The sequence below is a fragment of the Notothenia coriiceps genome, unplaced genomic scaffold (genome assembly GCF_000735185.1).
Source record: "Notothenia coriiceps isolate Sejong01 unplaced genomic scaffold, NC01 NC01_scaffold00002201, whole genome shotgun sequence".
Classification (NCBI taxonomy): domain Eukaryota; kingdom Metazoa; phylum Chordata; class Actinopteri; order Perciformes; family Nototheniidae; genus Notothenia; species Notothenia coriiceps.
Window position 1 is genome coordinate 412 of NW_011334902.1, and position 3654 is coordinate 4065.

Genomic DNA, 3654 nt, shown 5'->3' on the forward strand with positions numbered 1-3654 from the left:
AGTGTGATGGACTTTGCTAAAGACATGGAATAGAAAAGGATTTCCAGGCAGAAGACAGTTTATCTGGTAAAGACCTTTCCGATTGTGATTCTGAGGAGGGTCAGTTTCCTGTTGATGATGGATGCCTGCTGCTGTTCGGAAATCTGAAATGCAACAGTTTTGCGCAACAGCGTTTTGGATATGTGCGCATTTCAACATTCTGCATACATCCCCTTTATACTTGAGCATTAATATAAATGCACTGTGACAGTAACCGCTCAGTGGAGGAAAGCGGAACTGACAGGTAGCACTTGTTGCTCAGTTCAGAGCAGGATGAATCACACAGAAACACACACACATGTTTTCTCACACACACACTCAGAAAAGAAGCAGAAACAAACATGTTTGTTTTACCTTGTGCAGTTTCCACATGGCTCCAAGAGCTTTGACCTCATGCGTCCCGTGCTTGCCCTCCTCGAGACACTGGTAGCACACGGGCATCTTGCACTGCACGCAGTACATGCTCAGGTTCTCCAGCTCGTGCTCCGTGCAGGTGGAGGTTTTGCGGGGGCTCGTGCGGCGGCTGATCCGGCCCTGCGCGGGCGGAACCAGGCGGTGTTTGGCGAGCGGGCCGCGCGGGGGGTGGCAGCGCACGCGGCACGGGTCGCAGTAGAAGACGTCACACTGTTCGCACATCACCGTGGCCTCATGAGGGGGGCTCTTCTCGCACAGCTGGCACCGGAGCGCGGCCGCCTTGCTGTGCTGATACCGGTCCACCACCCCCTCCAGGACCCGGTTCCTGGCGAAGCCGCGCAGACCCCGCTCGTCCAGGATCAGGCTGCGGTGGCACTGCGGGCATGTGATGCAGGAGTTGCGGGGGATGGGGGGTAAAGATCCGGGCTGCAGGAGGTTCGGGGATAAGGATCCGGACTGCAGAAGGTTCGGGGATAAGGATCCGGACTGCAGGACGTTCGGGGATAAGGATCCGGGCTGCAGGAGGTTTTGGGCTAAGGATCCGGGCTGCAGGAGGCTTTGGGGGGGAGGAGGCTGAGGGAAAACTCGCACCCCGTTTGGAGACTTCAGGCACGGGGTGGTGGGTGCGCTCACGAAGCCCCCGTAGGATCCGTACCCGCTGTCCGCCTCGCTGTACAGGCTCATCTTGTCCAGGTCCAGGTAGTCATAGTCCCCCCCAGATCTGCTCTGCGGGGAGTCATCCGCGTCGGGGGTCTGCACGAGGATGTTCCTCGCGCACGCAGAACAGATGTTGTGGGAACAGGGCAGGATGATGGGCTCCCGGAAGAAGGAGCCGCACACCGGGCACTTCAGCTCTTCCTCCATCTCGTCCATGGCTTCTGTCGGTGCTTACAGATCCGTACTGAGCTGCTGCTGCTGATCTGCGGGACAGACCTGGAGCAGAGAGAGGACTCAGCAGATCTGCACCAATAGGAAGCCAGCTGCTGGTCACGGTGCTTTCCCATTGGCTGATAAGGGGATGCTGATCAGCCATTGGTTGGATTACCTGTCAGTCAGCAGAGTAATGAGTTTTAAAGTCTCTGTGGACACTGGACTGATTGTTTGGAGGATTAAAAAGAACTACACTTTGCTCTGAATGCATAATTAATGAAATGAGACCATGCATCACTCATATGAAGAAAAAAACATTGTTCTAAAGATGCTCTTTAAGCTGATTAAGCCTAATTTAAGAAAAAGAAAAGCAGCACAACAATGTACATTTGTTTTAATATGTAATGATATTTAAAGGGGCGATATTCTGCAGATTTTCAGGTTCATATTAGTATTTTGTGGATATTTATTTAACATAATAGTATATCAAATAATTAATTTGACTGTGTTTGCTCATGAGGTTGCTTCATTAACCAACAGCCATTTTTATATTTTCATCTTCTTTCTCTTAGTGCACATGAGGTCACATAAAAAAGAACCAAATCTGAGACTTTAGGAGCATCTTAAGGTATAAATAACCCTGTGCAGGTTCTTCTCTGAGAGCTGCCTGTGTTTCTGTGCTGGCAGCAGCAGAGAGTTGGCGCTGACACAAATAAATATAATTCAGAAAGATTGGCCACTTTATGAACTCGCAGGCGGCTGACAGGAAGCTGCTGGCATCAAACCAGGAATAACTGGGGGGGTTTGGTTAAATCCAGGGAAATATTTACAGGGATGAAGTCGCCATTTGTTGCATATTTACCCAAATCTGAAGAGAATTATGAGCAGAAACAGAAAAGCTGTTAAAAAGAGACACAAAAGGTGAATAGGTTAAAAAAACGTTTTCTGATATTTTATGTTTAAATATGCAAATTAGTCAGTATTTCATGCTAACTTTTATTTATTTTTAAATGTATAACAATTTAAAAATGTTTAGATCTTTACAATTTTCTTTTTACATTTTATATATTTTGTATGTTTTGTTGAGGATTTCAATGTTTTCACTTAATGATGTTTGTTTAATGTTGTTTTTTGTATTGAATCTGTTTGAATTACTTGTATTATTATATTTTTTGTTCTTGTGCTACTTTGTTCTCTGTGCCTTGTTATTTTCTTTTGTATGTTATTGAGACACATTCCTGCAGGATTTTCTCCCTTAAGATGTGCATATTAATGCCCTTCCTGCTTTTCAGAATATGCAGATGTAATCACACTAGAGTGGCCTCACGTTGCCCTCAGAGAGCGTCCCGTAAAATGGGATTATTTAGACCAATTTCCCCATAAAAAGCCTCACTGAGGACCAACCCATGTTGCCTCTGATGGAAATGCCTGAGGAGTTTAGGCTGCAGAAATGTAGAGACGAGAGAAAAACCTCCTTTATCTCCCGACGTGTCCATGTGCTGAGGAGAAGCTCTGCAAACAAACAACATAAATCCTGAGTTTACTCTGAGAGCTGCACGGCTGTTATTCTGCACAAACTGGCTCTAAAAGTCTGTCCTGTCTGCCCTCCTCATAGAGCCAATGTTGTGCCTATACTGTAGGAGCGTGAGTGTTACAGAGTGATGTCACCATTTTTTGGAAGTAAACAAAGAAGTCCAATGCAGGGTTGAGAAACTACAGGACACAAAACAAAACACTACAGGAGAGGGAACACCACAGACATTTATGAAGTGCATCTGAAGTTTGTAAAGTTCATGCCTTTAATTAACCTTCATAAACTCTGCAGTAACTTTTATTTATTCAACACTTTTCAAATTATCCCCATCTGCAGTTATTCTATAAAAAGCCCAAAGTCACTGCAACCCCAGATCTCATGATTATTTATTCTGCTCCATCTGTGCCCTTCACACCCACCTGAACAAAAAATTACATATATATTTTCATCATGCAGTGTTTGTAAATTAGACCTCCAGGGGGAAACTTAAATGTATGGTTATTGTTTGCAATATCCCGCAGAATTAATGATAGTAAACACGACGTAGAAATGTGTTTCTGAAGATATTAAAGTGTGATTTATCCTGAAGAACAATAAGAAGTGGGAAGTTAAGAAGAGGTAATAAATAACAGAAGTTTCAATGTGGGATCCTCTCCTGCTGATGTTCAGGTGTATATCAGTATGTAGTATCTCTACTTTAAAGAGTCCTCTCCTGCTGATGTTCAGGTGTATATCAGTATGTAGTGTCTCTACTTTAAAGAGTCCTCTCCTGCTGATGTTCAGGTGTATATCAGTAT

The 3654-nt window shown here is 45.0% G+C and overlaps 1 pseudogene; it reads right to left on the minus strand.

The window, feature by feature from the left end:
- Window positions 1-369: 369 nt before the first annotated feature.
- On the minus strand, window positions 370-1570 carry LOC104966434 (E3 ubiquitin-protein ligase TRIM9 pseudogene; annotated as a pseudogene).
- Between the last annotated feature and the right edge of the window lie 2084 nt (window positions 1571-3654).